The sequence below is a fragment of the Rattus norvegicus genome, chromosome 13 (assembly GCF_021556685.1).
Source record: "Rattus norvegicus strain SHRSP/BbbUtx chromosome 13, alternate assembly SHRSP_T2T, whole genome shotgun sequence".
Taxonomy (NCBI): Eukaryota; Metazoa; Chordata; class Mammalia; order Rodentia; family Muridae; genus Rattus; species Rattus norvegicus.
In genome coordinates, this window is record NC_141546.1 from 41,279,696 (window position 1) to 41,299,048 (window position 19,353).

At 46.8% G+C, this 19,353-nt stretch overlaps 1 protein-coding gene and 1 long non-coding RNA gene across 4 annotated transcripts in view; one reads left to right on the forward strand and one right to left on the reverse strand.

Moving 5' to 3' along the window:
- Positions 1-19,353, forward strand: part of Mgat5 (alpha-1,6-mannosylglycoprotein 6-beta-N-acetylglucosaminyltransferase) — a 288,591-nt gene that overhangs the window by 56,865 nt on the left and 212,373 nt on the right. The window contains exon 1 of one of the 3 annotated variants that reach the window (XM_087581591.1): positions 16,569-16,730. The gene's annotated coding sequence lies outside the window, so the exon portion shown is untranslated. 3 annotated transcript variants of the gene reach the window in all.
- LOC148001587 (uncharacterized) lies at positions 661-2,719 on the reverse strand. The gene is made up of 2 exons (XR_015635869.1): positions 1,059-2,719; positions 661-1,016 (listed from the first exon to the last, which is right to left on the reverse strand). It is a non-coding gene; the product is annotated as an uncharacterized LOC148001587 (long non-coding RNA).

The following is a 19,353-nucleotide window of genomic DNA, read 5'->3' on the forward strand; positions in this document are numbered from 1 at the left end:
GTGCTTGGCTAATCTGAAATGCCCTCCTTCCCGTGGCGTGAATTACATGCCAGAGGATGGCACGCGGAGAAACTGTAGTGAAAGGACTTCTCCCAAGTATAACCCCACCATGTCCATTGTCCTGTACTGTAGGCTTATTCTGGTCACTGGCCAGCCCATTACCCTCTTCTGCTCAGCCCACTCAATAAACCATTCTTCCTGTTCTGCTCTAGAGGGTGAATTCTTTCACTGCCTGCTGATTCCCTTCCCCACTCTCACAGTGCTGCTTACCAAGTATGATACGTTTTTGGCCCCTTGTTTTCTGGTCCCTAGGAGATCTGAGGTTGGGGGATTCTGCAGCTGGGAAGGTCTTTCCTGCAAACCTCACATCAGCAGCAGTGCTTCCTGAATGTTCATTCTGGCGTGATTTGGCTTCTGGAGTAAGCATCGTGTTAAATGGATGTTTGCGCTTGTGCAGGTGCACGTGTGTGCGTATGTGCACATGTGTGCATGAGCATGTAGAAGCCAGAGAACAGCCTTGGCTGTCCTACTGAAGACTTATTTTGGGGGACAAGTTCTCTCATTGGCCTGCAGTTTTGCATTCCCAGCACTGGGATTCCAAGCATAAGTCACTGTGTTCAGCTGGGTGTTTGTTTGTTTGTTTATTTCTTGGTTTTGTCGGGTTTTTTTTTTTTTTTTTAATTTTGCTTCCGGAAATCAAACTCAGAAACTCATGCCTATGTAACAAGTGTTCTTAACCCATGAACAGCATCTCCCCCAATATAGTGTCTTAACCGTTCATCCATGTTATTGAGGCTGAAGAGTATACTCCACTGTATGCCTACCCTGGCCTTTGTCTGTTCCTTTGTGGATGGGCACTGGTTACTGCCACCCTTGGGCTTTAGTGACCAGTGCTGCTATGGATATTGGTTGGCGAGGTTTGTTTGTTCTGAGACAGGGTCCCTCTGTGTAGCCCTGGCTATCCCGGAACACACTGTATATATTAGACTGTGTAGCCCTGGCTATCCCGGAACACACTGTATATATTAGACTGTGTAGCCCTGGCTATCCCAGAACACACTGTATATATTAGACTGTGTAGCCCTGGCTATCCCGGAACACACTGTATATATTAGACTGTGTGACCTTCAACTCAGGGAGGTCCTCCTCCTTCTGCCTCCCAGGTGCAGGGGTGGCAGTCATGAGCCACCCCACCCAGTTGAACGCAAGTCGCCTTTTAAGTCTCTGTTTCAGATATTTGTGAGTATGGACCCGGAAGTAGGCTTCAAACCTTAACTTCCTTTACATTTCTTAGTTTGTGTATGTGTTGTGGGTAGAGCTTGTCACTGGGCACACACGGAAGTCAGAAGGCAACCAGAAGAACTCAATCCTCTCCCTCCTTCCTGGGGCTCAAGTTGCCAAGCTCTGTACTAAGTGTCTTGCCTTCTTCACCATTGGTCCAACACCCTGTAAATTTTTTTCCACAAGAAAATGAAGTCTGTCATCCTGTGTGTATGTGTGTGTGTGCGTGTATGTGTATGTGTGTGTGTGTATGTGTATGTTTGTGCACGTGGGTGTATGTGTGTGTGTGTGTGTGTATGTGTGTGTATACACATGGGCTTGCACATATGCAAACATGTCTGGTTGTGTGGAGTTCAGAGGTGCACATTGGCACTTTTTCCTCAGTCATTTGCCACCTTAGTTTTTGGACAGGATCTTTCCCTGAACCTGAGGTAACAGGGATGCTGCTGGGTTGGCTGGCCAACAAGCCCCAGGGATCCTCCTGTCTGCAGCTCACTCAGTGTCAGGTCAGGGACATATGCTGTCACACTTGGTTTCCAGTGGAGGCTGGGGATCCCAACACAAGTTCTTATGCTTGCCCAACAAGCAATTCCCTGACTGAGCATCTCCCTAGCACCCTAACCCGGCTATTTTTTTATGTGATTAATTCAGAGCAACTAGGTACTTGCCAAAGTGGTAATAAATCCAAGTTACTTGAATTTATAAAAGTTTATTTTTATGTGTGTGTGTGCATGTGCGTGTGCATGTTTGTTTGTACATACATGCAGGGTCCCATGGAAGACAGAACAAGGATCTGCTGGAACCAGAGTTCTAGGCAGCCATGAGCTTGGCTGATGTGGTTGCTCTCAGGTCCTCAGCCAGAGCTGCATATTCTCTTAATGGCTGAGCCATCTCTCCTGCGCCCAAATTACTTGGTAGCAGTGGGAAATTCTCAGTGTGAGTTTCTGAGACAGAGAACTGTGTTTATCATGCTGGGGACTGCCCCATGAGTGGTGCCGCCCAACAAGTAGATAAAACCATGTCTTAGTGTTCAATTGCTGGGAAGAGACACCAGGGCCAAGGCAACTCTTATCAAAGAAAGTATTTAATTGGTGGTTTGCTTACAATTTCAGAGGCTTAGTCCATTATCATCATGGCAGGGAGCACGGCAGTGCTAAGGCAGGCATGGCACTGGAGTAATAGCTGAGAGGTTTACATCCTGAGAGAGAGAGAGAGAGAGAGAGAGGGAGAGAGAGAGAGAGAGGAGACAGAGACAGACAGAGAGGGAGACAGACAGACAGAGACAGAGAGGGAGACAGACAGAGAGACAGAGAGAGAGAGAGAGAGACAGAGAGAGGCAGAGAGAGAGAGAGAGAGGAGAGACAGAGACAGACAGAGACAGACAGAGAGAGAGACACAGAGAGAGAGAGGGGGGAGGAGACAGAGACAGAGAGAGAGAGACAAAGAGAGAGAGAGAGAGAGAGAGAGAGAGAGGAGAGACAGAGACAGAGACAGACAGAGAGAGACAGACAAAGAGGGAGAGAGCAAGTGAGAACTCCAGAGCTTGGTATGGGCTTTTGAAACCTCAGAGCTCACCCAGAAAAATACATCTACTCCAACAAGGCCACACCTCCTAATCCTTCCAAACAGTTCACCAACTGGGGACCAAGCACACAAATACATGAGCCTGTGGGGCTATTCTCATAGCCCCTCTACCATAGGAAGCTTGCTGGATACATTTCTAGCGGTCTCTGCTGGTCACTAATAGGATACTTAGCCTCATTGATTTAGTTAGCTCACAGTGCTGGTACATGGTGGCCAAAAGCTTGACTCTGGAGCCAGTCACACAGGCTTAAACTCAAGTTCTTCCAGTTACCAGCTAGAGAAAGTAATTTACCTTCTGTGCCTCAGTTTCCTTATCTGTCCATTGGAGTTTGGATACAGGTCTACTTTAAGGAAGTCACTCATCACAGTGGCTGGTACACAGCAATGTGGTGGACGTTGTTAGCGCGCGGGTGTGTGTGTGTGTGTGTAGGGGGACAGGTGGGGGTTGAATGTGTCCGGGGTGGGTATTGGGAATGGAAAGCAACAACTTTCAAGAGTTGGTTCTCTCCTTCTACCATGGGGGTCCTGGGAGTTGAACTTAGGTCATCAAGCTTGGTGGCAAAACACTCTCGTATTGTATCAGGCAATTCTTTTAAGAAAATAGCAGAATCATGGAGCTGGGATGAAGCACCGAATGGGAGGGCTTGGCCTGCCAGTTTCTGGGGATTCTCCTGTTTCTGCCTCCCATTTTCCCACAGAATGCTGAGATCGCAGATGCACACCTCTGTGAAGGGACTCTGGCCAGCCTGAGCTTGGGAAGTATGGCTCTGCAGGCCTTGCCCTACCTCCTACCTCCTACCTCCTACCTCCCCCATTACCTCTGCCTTGTTTGCAATTAAATGTCATTAAAAGCCATTAGATTATATTCCTAAAGCTGGCCACCCAGGTCTATCCCCTTATTTGGCCCTTCCTCCTCCTGAGGCTGACTACCAAGGTCCAGCTATTAACTATTAAAGTCCTGCAATCAAAAGCCCCCTCTGGCTCACCTAATTAACATCACTAATTACAATTAAGCACCTCCTCCTGACACAGGGTGTCTCCCCTTGTACCTTTTTAAACCTTCATTTTCCTATGTGTCTCCTCTCTATCCAGAGGCAGTCCTTTGTCTCACTCTGGGACAAATCTCCCTTCTCCCTTGTCTTTTTCCTCCTCTCCCTCATCTGCACTCTCCTGTCTGTCTCTTATTCCCTGTCCCGTGTTCTTCTGGGGCCAATAAATCTCCTTTATGCCAAGAACTTGTTCTTTTCCTTTCACGCTTTGCCAGGCTTTTAAGAGGGTTCTGGGGACCGAACTCAGGTCCTACTCAGGTTTGTTCAATGAGCATTTTGCTTGCCGAGCCTTTTCTCCAGCTACAACATATCAAGATCTCTGTTCCCTGTTTGCAGTCCACGGGAAGATACGCTGATATTTAAATATTCTTTGTTCTTTTCTAGTATTGATCAGGTTTTTTGTTTCGTTTTGGTTTTTTTGTTGGCTTTGAGCAGTATTAAATGGCTACCATGAGGAACAGTGGGAGTGGAGAAAGCATTAATTTCACTCGGAAAAAGAAAATGCTAGACTCCAAACTGCTATAAGAAACAGTTCCCCAAGGGGGAAACAAGCAGAGGGGCCGGTCTCATAGTTGCTCCCGACAGATGTCGCTCATGCTGGCTGGCCTTACTTACGCTTGCCCTGGAGCCCCTCTGCCCGGCCTCTGCAGTCTGAGCTTGGTGTCCATGGATCTAGGCAGTTCTCTCTGTTTGCATTCCTCAAGTCTTTGTAGCTTATTAAACAGTTGCTGCCCCGGCTCGGCTCCGTGGGGATTGCTGGGAGGTTGTTTATCATTTGCAATGAAACCAGATCCTTCCAGATCCTGGTGTTGGATCCCACTTTCCAGTTCGGTTGATGTCCCTGGAATGCCTAACGCGGGCATATATGTCCTTGTAGTTTTGCGCATATATTTTCTGTTTTAAGAGTAAAAATAAATGTGCTTGCCTTTCAGGTTCAGATTGACCCTGAGCAGCACGTCTTTCTCTGGACAGGGGTGGCAGATGGTGTCGCGCCTCCTGCCGGGTTAATGACTGTGCCTTAGCAGAAAACCTTGACTTGTTCTTGAGTCAATTTCTCCACCTCGAGAGGAAGCCGCCGCTCTGCTGGTTCACACGCCTTCCCTTTTCTCTCTGTCAGTAGATTTTAGTCAGGAAAGAGGAATGACACCTTGTGGAGTAATTGCCTGTGAGTTGAATGAGTTTGATTAGGGTTATCAATCTGTATCCCAAAATAACAACGTGTGTATGGGTGTGCATATGACAGCTTTAAAATGCAGCTCCGGGGGCTGGAGAGATGGCTCAGCAGTCACGGGCGTTTGCTGCTCTTCCAGAAGATCTGGGTTCGGTTCCCAGTACCCACACCAGTGTTGAAGAGACAGCCTCACCTATTTGGTGAGTTCCATCTAAAGTAAGGGGCCCTGTCTCTACAAGCACGGTGAGCAGCTCCTGAGAATGACACCTGCAGTTGGCCTCTAGCCTCTACATGCATGTATACACACACAAACACGTACTCACACCCACATATACATCTGATCCAATGTAGTAGATCAAGCAAAGAAGGAGCTGGAAAGGAAACAGGAGCAGGGAACTGTGTGGTTTTAAAGGATGGGCTAGGACTGGGGGCCTCTATCTTGAGCTCTTCTTTCTATGTAAACTCTTTTTTTAAAAAATATTATTTTTATATGTATACGTGCGCGTGTGCATGCCCCTTGTGTGTGGGTGCTCGCGGAAGCCAGTAGAGGATGTTGGATCTTCTGGAGCCTGGAGTTAGGGGTGTTTGTGTGCTGCTTCATGTGGGTGCTGGGACCCACATTTAGGTCCTCCGGAAGAGCAGCAAGCATCCCTAACCCCTGAGCATCCCTCCCAGTGCTCTCCTTAGACTCTTGATGGCTGCACTCATGCCTTTGCTTCCACTGAGGGGATTCTATTACAACCTAGCACGTAAGTGTGGGTCGCTGGGCTGCTTTGGACCGTGAGCAAGTATAAAAGAGACAGGGATGTGTTTCGTGAGTGAACGGCATGTGCGTGCAGCTCCACAGCTACCTCAGAATGTTTCCTTGGGGCATGTTGAAGTTGTCTTCGAACACTTTGGTTAACAGAAGGTAAAAATTAGCACACCAGGAAACTCACTCACGTACCGTTTCTGAAGAGTTAATTCTTTCACATCTTCCAAAATTGGTGATAGATTTGAAAATAAACATCATACCCCACTCTGGAGCTCCTCATGCCAGGCTGTTATTATCTTTTTTTTTTAATTTAACTAAATTCCTAAGAATACTATCGTAGTAGAGCTGGCCCCCGTTGCTAGAGTCTTTGCCTAGCATGCCTGAGGCCCCGGTTCCATCCCTAGCACCAAGTAACCTGGACATCAGGCACTGTTGGTGCATGCCCATTACCCCAGAGAAGGAGAGAAGAGGGTCAGCAGTCCAAGGTCATCATCGGCTGCCCAGAGCGAGTTCAGGATGGACGGGACTGCTTGGGACCACATCTCTAAGGAGAAAAGAGCGCCGCCTTCCTTTGCTGTCTCCTGTGCACACCGAGCCTTCCCTTGTTGAGCTCTCATCTGAGACGGCTGTGCTGTCCGTCTGACTCAACCCCAGCAACTCCTGTGATGGACGGGAGCCTTTGAAGAATCAGGGCAGGCTGGTAAAGGTCTGGGCCTGATGGTTCACAGGAACACTGCTGTCCCTCTGCACTCTACCCATGCAGGCTGTTGGCAACTTCTACAGTGGAGACTGGTGTGTTCATTCTAGCTGGGTGCCGCCATGTCTTGCTTACCCCACCCACCCCCTTTCCTTTTTCTCTAAGTGATAGTAGCTAACTTGTTTTCTCCATTAATTCTGGAGATTGAACACATTTATTCCTTGTTCAGGAAAATAGTGGTTTGCCGCCCCCGCCCCCCCTCCGCCATTCCACAAGCTGCTCTAGTAACGTCTATCGTTAATGTTACAGGAGTCTTCCTTCCCACTCCTGTCTCAACTACTGGATCATTTAATTTCGTTTTGTGCTTTTAATAAATGTTTATTTTTGTATTGAAAATAGAGTCTTCCCTTATAGAATACATCCTGACCACCGTTTCCACTTCCTCTCTGCCTCCCAACTTCCCACACCTCTCCTCTCCCCCAGATCTACTTTCCCTCCATTTCCCATCCAAAAAGAGCAGGTCTCCAGGAGAGAGCAACCAAACAAAACACAGTAAAGGCAAGGCAAGAGGCCTCACACTGAAGCTGGACAAGGCATCCTGTCAGGAGGAAAGGGACACACCTGCTCCCTCAGTTAGAGGAGTCCTACAGAAACACCAAGCTAACAGCTACAACATACAGCAGGGACCTGATGCACACCCTTGCAGACCCTGTGCTTGCTGCTCCAGTCTCTGTGAGCCCGTATGTGCCCTGCTTAGTTGATTCAGTGGGCTGTGTTCTCCCAGTGTCCTCCATCCCTTTGGCTCCTAAAATCTTAACTCCCCCTCCTCCAAGGGGATAAGGAGGTTTCCCAAGGAGGGACGTGATGGAAACCTCCAATTTAGACTCTCCACATGATGTCTGGCTGTGGGTCTCTGCATCTGTTCCCATCTGCTGCCGGAGGAAGCCGCTGATGACGACTGGGCTAGGCACCCATGTATGAGTATAGCAGAATACCATTAGGAATCATTTCACTGATGTTTTAAACTAGTCATGGTTGCTTCTACCCTAGGTCTTTGGGCTGTTCAGTCACTAGTTCCTGGCCATCCAAGCCAATAGTGTTGAGCATAGGCTTCCTCTCGTGGGGCAGGCCTCAAGTTAAACCAGACATTAGTTAGCTGCTCCCACAAATTCAGTACCAGCTCTGCTCCAGCCCATTTTGTAGGCAGAATAGATTGTTAGTCGGAGATTTTGAGACTGGATTGGTGTCCACATATATCTCTTTTTTGGTAGCCTGCAGAGTACCTCCCCACGCCAAAGAGACCAGAACATAGGGGTGAAGGCTCCATATAGGCACTGGCTTGACCTCTCCACATTCAGTGAGCTGTGAGGATGTTGTCCTCTGCAGGGAAACCCTTCTGACAATTTTTGGGGAGCAACCCTCTGTTCTAGCATCAACCTGGGTTGTTTAGGGGTCACCACAGGACCTCTTCAGACCACAGCTTAACTGAATGCAAACCAGTTCTGCCACTGGAATCCTTGCAGGCTTCAGGAGATGGCCAGTTGAAACTCTGTATCCCTCATGCTAGAAGTCCTGACTGGGGTCACCCTCATAGATTCCAGGATGTTTCTACTGCACTAGGTTTCCGCACCACACACCCAAATAACCACTATTCCAGTCATCTCTCGCTGCATGCTCTCTTTCCGTTCCCATCTCCCCAGGTCACCCTGATCCCCCCTGCTTCTGCCCTTACCTGTCTCCAGTATACCCACAAAATCCATTCTATTTCCCCTTCCCAGGGAGATCCATGCACTCCCCACTCCCAACTCTTCCTCTTGGTTATCAATTATGTAATAGCTAATATCTACTTATAAGTGAATACGTACCATATTTGTCTTTCTGCGTCTGGGTTACCTCGTTCAAGATGACTTTTTTTTCCTAGTTCTGTCCATTTGCCTGCAAATTTCATGGTGTCATTTTTTTAAAAAACAGAAGAGAAATACTCCATTATGCAAATTAATCAAATTATCTTTACCCACTCTTGAGTTGAGGGATATCATCTAGGTCGTTTCCAGTTTCTGGCTATTATGAGCAAACATATTTGAATAAACATGATATGAATGAACACATTTGAGTGAGAGTTCTTGTGGTAGAATGGAGTGTCATTTGGGTATATGCCCAGGAGTGGTATGGCTGGGCCTCAAGGTGGATCAATTCTCAATTTTCTGAGAAATCGCCATTTGATTTTCATAGTGGCTGTACAAGTTTGCAATCCCACCAGCAGCGGATAAGTGCTCCTTTTGTTACACATCCTTGTCAGCACGAGCTGTCACCTGTGTTATTGATCTTAGCCACTCTGACAAGTATAATCTCAAAGTCCTTTTGATTTTCATTTCCCTGATAGCTAAGGATGTTAATATTTAGGTAAGTGTTTTTCAGTCAGCCATTTGAGAGTCCTCTATTGAAGATCCCATTTAGATCTGTACCCCATTTTTAATTGGATTTTTTTTATATCTAGTTTCTTGAGTTCTTTATATATTTTGGCTATTAGTCCTTTATTGGATATGGAGTTGGTAAAATCTTTCCCTATGCTGTAGGCCGCTGTTTTGTGCTATTGATGGCGTCCTTTGCCTTACAGGAGCTGTTCTGTTTCATAAAGTCCCATTTATTAATTGTTGATCTTAGTGCCTGGGCTATTGTATTCTGTTCAGGAGATTGTCTCCTGTGGTTTCAAGGCCAGTCCCCATTTTCTCTTCTGTCAGGCTCAGTGTGTCTGGTTTTATGTTGAGGTCTTTGGCCTACTTCGACTTGAGTTTTGTGCATGATGAGTGGTAAATACGGATCTGTTTGCATTTGTCTTCATGCTGATTTCCAGTTGGAGCAGCACTGTTTGTTGAAGATGCTGTCTTATTTCCAATGTGCATTCCTGGCCTCTTTATCAAAAGTCATATGTCCATAAGCGTGTGAATTTTTTTCTGGGTCTTCAATTCTATCGATCAGTGTTTATCATGATACCTCTTCTGCATTACAGCTTGAAGTCAGGGATGGTGATGTCCACAGCAGACCTTTTCTTGTTCAAGATCGAATTGGCTATTCCGAGTCTTTTTGAATGCAGTGGAGAAATGTCCTTTCGAGGTCTGTAAAGAATTGTGTTGGAGTCTTGATGGGGATTGCTTTGAATTCGTAGATTGCTTCTGGTAGGGTGGAAATTATTGCTATGTTTTGTAGGATTTTAGGCCTTTAATTGTTGATAGTTTCTGGGCTTTCCCAGAAATCTCTGGGATTTTTTTTTCTCCCTTATTACTTGGGAGTTCAGCTCTGGAGCAGTTCCCTGAAACCTTTGGCTGGAGGAACACCAGTATTCCCCGGGTGGTTTCCATTGCTGTTTGTATGAGGAAAGCATGTGTCCACTGGCTGTCAGATGAAGGTTCTGTGTGTTCAGTTACTGCACCTGGCAGACACCAACGAGGTCTTTCTTGCCCGTGAGGGACATCAGTGAGCGGCAGAAAGCAGCAGATGCGAATGTTGAGAGTCTTTGTTCATTTTCTTGAGTCAGGGTCTCAGGTAGCCTAGCCTGGCCTTGGATTTACCGTGTAGCCAGGGATGACTTTGAGTTTCTGTCTCCTGAGTGCTAGGATTCCGGGATGCACCACAGGTCCAGTTTATGCAGTGCTGGGCATTGGTCTGAGTGCATTATGCTTGCCTAAGCACTCTACCCCTCTATCCGCTGCACTGCAACCCCAGCCCCGTAAGGCATGTCTTAGAGCCCTGCATTAGCAGTACGTTTTTGGAATGTCTGACAATCATTTGTCCCTCGTGACTGTGTGTTCGTAATTGAGAAGTAATTACTTGGCAAGGAGTCTTGCACTGGGTACTGGTAACTTTGCTGGTTTGAGACAGGGTTTTCCACCATAACCCAGGCTTGCCTTGCACTTCCCCGATCTGAGAGCTGAGATCACAAGCATACGCCACCAGAGATGACTGCTGTAGTCTCTGCACTCCTGCTACCCATAAAGTCTAAGCAAGTAAATGGCTGGGGGAAGTGTTAGAGAAGCAATGCGATGGTTTTCTTAGCAGCTGAATCTCATGTGAAGTCCAGGCCGGTCCCAAAGTTTTCATAGGGCCCAATGGTCTGGAAGTTAGGGTCCCCTGTCTTAACCTCTTAGGTCCTGGGATTCTAGGCATATGCCACCCCACCTAGCTGAAAACTGTGTGGCTGGCTGGACTTGGTAAGGGTGCTGTCGTTATGATGCTATTGGGACTTTCTGCCAAGGAGATTTATCCTGCAGTCCCAGAGCTTCCGCCAAGCCTGTCTAGAAACCTCGGCAACCTCCTTCTTTGTGACTTTTTTTTTTTAATAGAATTTTCTGTTGTCTCTGCGAGGACATCGTGTTCGCAGCAATACAGCTATTATTCCTGGATGTTGACGGCCACCACCAGTTAGTGTGTTATTTATCTTTTTATCCCCTCCTCTCTCCTTTTTGTCCTCTACTTCCTATGTGCAACCAAATAACCCTGACCTGATACGGGGTTCGCAACTTGTGAAAATAAGGACTTTCTACAGACCTGTTGCCTTCCCCAGGGCCCGCCCGCGTGAGGAAGAAGTCTGTGGACTTCTCATTCTGCATAGCACTTCTATTTCAGTGAACAAATAAGGGTGATTTTCAATAGGTTGTGAGTTGGGCAGGAGGAGTCATAGTAGAAAAACCCTACCAGGCCTGGGAGATGACTCAGTTGGTAAAGTGTTTAGTATGCAAAGTGAGGACAAAAACTCAGTCCCTGGTCCCCATGTCAAAAGTCCAGGGACATACCTGGAGTTTCACCATTGGAAAGATAAGATACATGCAGATCCCTGGGGCTCCATGGCCAGCCAGCCTAAGCTACTTGGCAAGTTCCAGGTTGGTGAGAGACCCTGTCTCAAAGGAGATGGGGATGCCATGTTCCTGAGATTCAGTGCTTGACCTTGTCCTTTGGGTTCTATTTCCACGTGTGTATGCACTCACATGCATATCCATGAGTGGGTTTGCACATACACAGGCACGCTCACAGATCACATGCATATACTTACATGTTCATATGCTACACACACACACACACACACACACACACACACACACACACACACGCATGAGCTCACACACACAGGAAATGACAGGAGACACAGGGCAATGGATGTGGTGAAACAGGTGAGATTAGTTAGTGTCGTGAGTGTTGAGAAGGGAGCATGGTGGAGAAAGGCGGTATTTCCAGGGTAGGTTTTGACTTTCTCTTGAGGGAGCCTAAAGAAGAAGGCCTAGTGAGGCCGGATAAATGGCGTGAGTCTTTGTCAGGGGCATCACTCTGAGTTACCTCCTTGTCTGTGGAGAGTGGAGTTCTAAGTGCTGGCTTATAAATCTTGTTTCCTTCCTAGAAGTGACAGGCTATGTCATAGCATTTGTCTGAATAGATTTGTCCCATACCATCAAGGCCTGTATCTGCCAGGCTGATGGATGGTAAGTACTGTGCAAGGAGAGCTTGGCCACAGTAACTGCTGTCCTCTAGCCCTCTGCTGCCGCTAATGAGCGGGTGTCTGTGTGTGAGCATTCGTGCACATGTTTGTGAAGACCACGAGACAAGCTCAGACATTCTCCAGGATCCATCTACCTAGTTTTTTCATGCGTGTGATATGCATGTATATATGCACTTGTATATGTGTGGAGATGTGTGTGTGCGTGCGTGTGTGTGTGTGTGTGTGTGTGTGTGTGTGTGTGTGTGTTTACACCCCAAGTAACCATTGAGCTGTCTCCCTGAGTACACCCTTTTCTTTTTGAGAAAATCTTTCTCTCCAATTCTGGAACTCACCAAGTATGCTACATTGCAAGTTCCTTTGCGTCTTGGCCATCTCACGGATGCCACTCTTCATAAGGAACCTCCGTGGGCTTGTTCCCATCCAGGGGTCTGTGCACACACCTCAGGGAGGGTGTGGTCTTTGCCCACTGCAATGCTCTTTGGTGTGGTTGAGATGAGTTGTTCCAACCAGTGCATACAAACATGCTAAATGAAAGCATGCAAGTCCAGGGTCCGGCAGGTTCACAAGGAAGTATATATCACTTGTCACGGGAGGTGCCCTTTCTCAGCTGTGGGGCTGAGGGCAGGACACTAAGAATCACCTCTTACGTTTTAGTTGTAATAGACCAATTATTTAGTCTTTGTCTTCTACTTAAAATTCTGTATTACCTATTTGCGTGTGTGTGTGTGTGTGTGTGTGTGTGTGTGTGAGAGAGAGAGAGAGAGAGAGAGAAAGTCAAAGGCTACTTTACCACACATGATGATGAGTACCTTTTCCTGCTGAGCTGTCGTGTAGGATTGGAATCTTTGTTCCTAATACCCCAGGTCATTCCATTGTTGAGGCTATCACTGCCATTTGGAACTGGGTTTGCAGGTCAGAAATATCCAGGTGTTTAAGAACAGTTGGGTTTCTTAAGCTGAAGAGCTGTGATGAGAAGACAAAAAGTTACATTCCCCAGAGACTCCTCTATACGGTTGCCGAGGCCATGTCGAATTGAAGCCCCCTGGAAAAAAAGCTGTCCAAGGCTGATGCCTGATTCCAACTCCAATTTCAAAGAGTTGGAATGTTGCAGGTCTGGAGCCGAATTATCCTGAGCTGTTTTTACCCATTCTTTGCCCATTTCTGGGGTCTGACCTGGCATCCTCGTGAGTGTTATGTAACACTCGTTTTAGGAACACCTTCTTCAGACCTACCTTCTCCAGCCGGAATCTAAGGATGTCATCAGATGGCATCCGGGTCTATCGGAGAGATTTCCTGGTGTTACTGTAATTGCTTACCCAGTGCCGTAGCAATGTGTTTACAAAGCATTGGCTTATGACTTTCTCTGTTTGGCCACTGTATAAAAACTTATAGAACCATTTCCTCATGGGAACATGGTCTGTGGGGTAACTGACCCTTTGATCCTGGGTCATTCTCACTCACACTCGGTTCCAGAGTAAATTATCTTGTGTGCCCTTTGACGTGAGAGTTGTGTTTTCTGTCCGCCTCCTGTTTCCTTCTCTGTCTTCTTCCCTCTTCCCTGTCCCTCCTGCCCTTTCCCTCGTTGCCCGTGTGAACTAGCGAGCACTCTGACACAGAGAGATGTCTCAGCAGCAGCATTTGTTTTTGCATTGAGAAAGAAGAAGAAACCTTCTGGCTTGGAGGTGAGTACCTGAGTATGAAGCCTGGGAACCCACACTAAAGCCGCAGAGAGCGGCAAACTGTAACCTCAGCACTTTGGAGGCCACAAGGGGAAGCTGTGGAAAGAGAGGCCTAGAAGCTGGGGGCCAGCTAGCCTGGTGTGCACAGCAGTGATTGACAACAGTGACAACTAGAGACTGTCTCGGACAACGTGGGTCAGAGATGTTATACTTGAGGTGACCTCTGACTCCACATGCTTTCTCTCTCTCTCTCTCTGTCTCTCTCTCTGTCTCTGTCTCTCTCTATCTGTCTGTCTCTCTCTCTCTGTCTCTCTCTCTGTCTCTCTCTCTCTCACTTACCCTTATATTTATACATATATTTGTGCATCATATATAAACAAATACTTTTCCAAAACCAGACACTGCACTTTATACTTACAACGCCATCACTCAGGTGGTGGAGGCAGGAGGATCAGATCCATCCTCCACTGCATAGCAGGCTGTAGGTCAGCCTGGGATACGTGAGGTCCTGTCTCAGAAAAAAAAAAATTAAATTCTCCTCCCCACTGAAGCCTGGAATGTGGTTTTATGGAGACCCTGAAGCTGCCCATAGCAGCAAGGGTATGCAGAGGCTCGGGAGGGAAGGCAGGGACTTCTGCACTGTGTGCACGTCCCTTCTGCTTGTGGCCCTGGACAAGCCACAGCACTTCCTCAGACTCGTGAGGGTAGAAGATGGAACTCCTGAGAGTTGAACATCTGTGTATGCAGCTGGAAGTTTCCCAGGCCAGTAGACCCGTGTGCAATGTATCTTGCACCTGCCTGAACCTCTGTCCCTTCATCTGAGAAATCCTGAGCGTGCTTCGGGCACCAGGAAGCCTGTCAAGTAGTGAATGCCTGCACCCATCCACGAAGGACCGGGTTCCTCCTCTTGCAGGACTTTTCTTAATGATTTCTGCAGTCTCTGTGGAGACTTCTACTTCCTTATCTCCCCTCTCATTCAGTTCTCTTGATTCTCCCCATCTGTTGGGCTGGACAGCCCCCACCCTCACCCTTGGGGAGGGTCTTGCTCTCATGAAATTGTTTGTTTGTTTTTTTTTTTTTAATAAAGAAGAATGGGTGCAGGCACTTTGGATTACCGTGGGGCAGGATTTCCTTAGCATGTATGTATGTATGTATGTATGTATGTATGTATGTATGTATGTATGTATGTATGTATACTTGTGTGCACCTACATATGGAGGCTGGAGGACAATGTCGGATGCCTTTTGCTATTTCTCTCTCTCTCTCTCTCTCTCTCTCTCTCTCTCTCTCTCTCTCTCTGCTTTATTTTTTGAGACATGGTCTCTTATCAAACCTAGAGTTATGTTCAGTTCAACTCATCGAGGCTGCCTGCCCAGGGAGCCCCTGGCATCTTATCTCCTTTGCCCCTGAAACACCGGTATTACTGACACTCAGGCCTTCATGCATGCCAGGCAGGTACTTTGCCCACTCGAGCCATCTTCTCAGCCTCTAATTTTTAATTTATTTATTTTTAAAATGTTTCTTATCCCCTAGGCCGACCTGGAACTTGAACTCACTGTGTAGCTGAGCACGACCTTGAACTCCTGATCTTTCTGTCCCCATCACCCCAGTGCTCTCATTTCAGCTATACACCAGGACACCTGGTTTACATGGTCCCAGGGAGCCAACCCAGAGCTTCACCTCTGCTAGGTTAGCACTCTGACTGAGCCATGTCCCTAAGCTCACATACTTACCTTTTAATTTTTATTGTTATAGTTTTGCATTGTGCGTGTGTACTTGTGGAAGTCAGAAGGCAGCTGCTGAGAGTCTCTCTTCATCCTCGGGTCTCAGCAAACTCTTAAAGGAGCTCTGGTAGCAAGTTCCTTTACCACCGAGCCAGCCCCCCTCCCCTCCTTTTTTAAATTGAGAGTGAGTACTACTGGCGTGTAGCCTTCGCTATTATTGAGAGCATTTCCTCTTCTCTCTACTGTTCCTACCGGAGAAGCGAATTTGCGTCTTTGTGACCTCATATCCTTGTTTTCTGGGCCACTGAGATTATATTTCAGAAGGTTGGGTGAAGAAACTCAAAAGAAGACTTGGTGGTTAGCAAATAGTCTGAAACCCCAAGACTAAGGGGGACCAGATATAAGAAGCAACAGAAACCAGATACAATGGAGAGTGAAAAGGCCAACCAGCTGGCAGAGAAGGGAACCCTGGACATCCAAAAGGAGAAAGTGTAGATAGACATCAGTAAAGACTGAGAGTTAGAGCCAGGGGGAACCAGGAAACGACTGCTCCAGGAAGCTGAAGATAGGGTCTCTAATAAAACTCTTTAAGATGTCCTGACCTTGAATTATAAAACTACCCAGTCAACAGATATGAAGTTATTGAACTCCTCCTGTGTTTCATGTCCCAAGGACACTGCCCTTATTAAGTGTGTCCCCAGAGCTGTGCTGTCTGGGTCAGCTGGGCCTGGACCTTAGCAACCCCAACAAGCTCAGATCAGCCACCATCCCCAATAGGCCAGTTAAATGAGTCACAATGAGAAACAGAGAAGAGGGCCACTGACCCCATGAGTCCAACTTCAGGGTCCCGACATGAGGTTTTGGTTTAAATAGAGAGCAAGCAGCACGCAGGGCTAAGTTGTCCTAGTCTCCATGTGGTCCCTTCGGTCATGACCTTCTAGCATTGTCTGGGTTTCTGCCTCTGCTGCAAGGTTGCTCATACTGTGTGAAAGGGAAAAGATACAGATGGGGAACAGGACTTAGGGCAGAGCCCAGGATTCCAGGCAAGTTCTAGGAGAAGGCCGCCCTGGAGTGGCTGAGGTGTCCTGCAGGCTGAGTGCTATAAATAGAAGTTCTAAGGAATGACGGGAAGCCAGTAGCCAGACACGCCCTAGTAGAAAGACTGACTGGGATACGTTCAGGTGTCTGTGCACCACTGGAATGCTAGGAGAGCTACCTGAAGACCCCTTCTCTAGTTCCTACTAGCATACAGGACGCTAACGTTTTACGTGGTGCTCTATTTGTGCTGGACACGAGCGACTCGGTAAGTAAATCCCTTGACTTTTGTGGGTGGAGTAGATGCATGTGACTGTCATTAAGGTGCCAAAATGAGTGTCAGTCTCTTCTCCTCTTAGATTTGCTTTAGGAATTCCTTTACAGTTTCTTTAAGACACATCCTGTTAAATCTTAGCCATACTATCAGCTATCCTGGTAGGAGAAGGGTCCTCTTAGATAAAGAAGACGCCAGATGTTGGCGTAACTCAATAGGAGTAGGTTAGCTCTACCTTTCATCATCCTTCCTTCCTCGGGACTCCCTGACCTCAGGCTCAAGATTACAATAATAGGTATTATCAATTGTTGTTGGTCCCATGTGGCCCATTCCTGCCTGCCACCCTGCCAACCCCCAGGAGGTCGGTGCCTACAGGCTTGGCAAAGTGATTTTTTTTTTTTGGTGTGGCTCAAAGTTTAGCTACTGCCCTAGAGTCCTGAGTGTCCTCATTCAACAAAGGTCTACGAATTTCAGCTCGTCAGGGGCACCTCTTATTTTAAGGCAGAAGGACTTGTGGCATATTTTGAGACCGTTTCATGCTTGTCCCACCAGTGTTGCTGCTGTCTTTCTAGTGGGAAAGATAGGTGAAGAGCCCCAAGGACTCATTAAAAAAGCAGTTTGTTCTAGAGCTTTCCAAATCTTGGCTCAATTTTTTTCATTTGTTAATGTTTTTTTTTTTTATTTTATGGGTATGGGTGTTTTGCCACACATATACCTGTATGATATTTATGCCAGGTACCTGCTGAAGTCAGAGGAGGGTGTTGGGTCCCTTGGAACTGGAGTTACAGAAGGTTGTGAGCCACCATATGGGAATTGAACCCTGTCTTTTCCACAAACAACAGGTGCTCTTAACTGCTAAGTAGCCTCCCTTGGTTCAAGATTTAAAATGTCGCTTTAAAACAGTTTTTAATGACATTCATTTCATGTGTGTGTGCACGTGTACATATGTGGCTGGGTGCATGCATGTTGACATGTGCACCATAGGGCATTTATGGGATTCAGAAGACAACTTGCAACTAGCAAGGGACTAGTACTCTCCTACCATGGGTCCTGAAGTTTGTCAGCAAATGACCATCCACTGAGCCGTCTCCTTGCTCTTCAGTTAAAAAATAAAACAGAAAAAACAGACTCGTATTCCCTAAGGAGAAATGCATTTGCAAAAGTCCAGTCATACTATTAGCAATGCCACTCAATTTACCAGTTGTATATGTGGTCACTCTTCATCAGTAACTTGAATGGATCTTTAGGAGACACCCTTAATGTGGGCAGCACCATCCCATAGGCAACACTATTCTAGACTGAATAAAATATCAAATACGATCTTTCACTTCTCCTAACTTCCTGGCTGGGATTGTACTGTCCAGACGCCTCAACCTTCCTGCCCTCTAGCCTTCCCCTCCATGGCTGGCCCTGTCCTAAAACTGTGAGCCAAAATTCATCAGTTGCTTTTGTTGGATCTTTGTCCCAACAAGGAGAAAAGCAGTCAATATACCTATCTTTAGATTTATCTTAAAATAAACTCATTTAATTTGGTCTCACTGTACTTTGTAAGCATATAGAAATGAATGGTGACGACCAGATAGGCACTTAATGAGAGCAATACAGAAAGTTTGCATATTATGTGTTCTGCTGTGTGAGTGCACCTTGCATAATGCAGAAATAAACTATTAAACCGTGCCGGCTGTTCAAAGCATAGTGGTTCCTAAGGAGGAGAAGGTTAATGATTAGCTATTCTGATTTGGTATGTTCAGCCTAGGAGTGGGGCGATATAGGTTGGGGTAGGGGGACAAAGAATGGCTGGTCTAGCTATTCAGAAATATTCAGTAGAATATCTGAAAAACAGAGATTAGATATGCTTTTATTTCCAGTATTTTATTTATTCTGCTATTTGGCACGCTAAATAGCATGTGCTTATGTTCGCCAGAAACTGGTCTCCCTCACCCCTCTGATACCGGGGATCAGTCTCCCCTTCATGCAAGTTGGATTAGTCCTCAGATCTTGGACTTTGTCCCACTAAAGAAAAGCTAAGAAATTATTTAGTTCCAAGGCCCCAGGGCAGAGTCTAGGCAGCCAGGAAGCTCAACATCCAGGGAAGCAAAAGTTGAATGACCATAATTATACCCTGTATGTCTGCTCGGCCCTTCTTGGCTGAACTTTGTGGGTGACAGGGCCTCATATAGCCCAGGCTAGCCTGAAACTCCTATGTGGCTGAGGCTGACTTTATTTTCTGATTCTCTGGCCTCTATCATCAAAGAGCTAGAGTCATGGGCAACACCGCCCCTAGTTTATATAGTTCTGGAGACGTAACCTGGGCTTCACTCTACCTTCTAAGCAGTGCACAGCCCACAAAGATGCTCTAAAAGTTCTGTACTGTAGTCTTTGGTAAAACCATATCTTGTTCTTAGCCTCCAATCCTTAGCCTCCAGTTAAAGTAACAACAGAAAGCAGAATCCCTACGTAAAGGGCTCCTTGTGGTGACTGGCCACAGTGCAGGTGACCTGGGGGGTAGGGGAGGGTTACTGTCAGTTTCCCTGTTCCTTCATGGGAATAGAAAGATCAAACCTGGCCAAGCATCCCAAGTCCCCATAGTCATTCGTCTCCTACTTCCTGTTGTTTT